Source organism: Limulus polyphemus, unplaced genomic scaffold, assembly GCF_000517525.1.
Source record: "Limulus polyphemus unplaced genomic scaffold, Limulus_polyphemus-2.1.2 Scaffold5517, whole genome shotgun sequence".
Classification (NCBI taxonomy): domain Eukaryota; kingdom Metazoa; phylum Arthropoda; class Merostomata; order Xiphosura; family Limulidae; genus Limulus; species Limulus polyphemus.
In genome coordinates this window covers 54516-55876 of record NW_013671127.1, presented here as the reverse complement: position 1 = coordinate 55876, position 1361 = coordinate 54516, and positions in this window count along the sequence as shown.

The following is a 1361-nucleotide window of genomic DNA, read 5'->3' as shown; positions in this document are numbered from 1 at the left end:
CGGAGATCACTGATTCCAGGATCTAGATTAATTCCGAAAGGTTGAACAGTGTTTAGATTAGCAATCCAATAACTGAATAAGCTTCTTTTATTTCTCTATCAGCTTTAGTTTTGAATCCTGTTTCAATGCCGATGACAGTAACATTGTTAATGGAATGACCGGGGTGGTTAAAGTGTTGAGCAACAGGTAGATTTTTTTCGTAAAACACAGGAACTAGACACAAATGTGAAAACGATCTTTATTTAGCAAAAAATAAATAAATGTTGTAATCAGTTCAACGAACAGCCATCTTAGATTTTAAGAGTTAAAAGTTGTTTAATCTACAAGAGCTTGTTATAGACTATCTTTATTAGCTTGTTCCAGACTGAGAAAGCATAATTATATATACTTAAAACTACAATGTCATACTTTCCTAGGGCAATTTGCGCTATCTACGTGACTGTTGGTCATTCCCATTTATCACTAGGGAGGTTTTAGCCTCTATACATCACTTGAGTGGTCAATGGAAAATGTCTCTGTCTACACTTACATATAGTATAGTTAAATTGCTTATCTGTGCGGGTCCCTCACTATGTGGGATTTGAATAGATATTTTTATGAGCGGTTCTTAAAGATGAAGCTGCAAAATTCAAAAACCATGCGCATTATCAAACATAATCACATTATTCTGTTGTACAAATTCCATCACATTTTTTTCATTGCTGAATACTATGAGGAGTCGAAACTTTGTATCTTGTTTAAGGCCTCCAGTAGCTAAGGCCAGTACTGATATTACCAGTCTTGTTCTTAATTAAACTGGAGATCTGTTCGTATAAACAGGTTAATGACTTATCACAAGTTAATTGTGTTACATATTATTGATTTGTTAGATTATTATAAAACATAAATTAGACAATTTCTTGTAATGAAAATCAATTAGTTAATTTAAGTTTCTAATGTAACACATTGTTAAAAAGCTGGCATGAAAATGCGGATAAAAAAATACTGTTTCAGAATCAGAGGAGGGGATGTTGCAGAATCGGTAGTATTTGCCTCACAATCAGAAAGTTCAGTGTCTGTCACAACTTCCACCAGAGCACAAATTCAGGAAATCAAGTGTTATGGTGCTACAAACATAACATATAGACAATGTAGAAAAAAAAAAAGAACTGTAATAGCAATACTTATAAACTTACATTAATGTCACTGTAGTATTGTAATGTATGGAGGATGATCCAGATCCCTCCCATAAATCCACACCTGCTTATGCAAAATTAAAAAAGTTTTTCATTTATTGAAAAAATTGAAGGGGATCCAGACCCCCTCCCTAAGATCCTAGGTGGTTAATACACCATTAAATAATAGTTAATAATTTCTGGGAA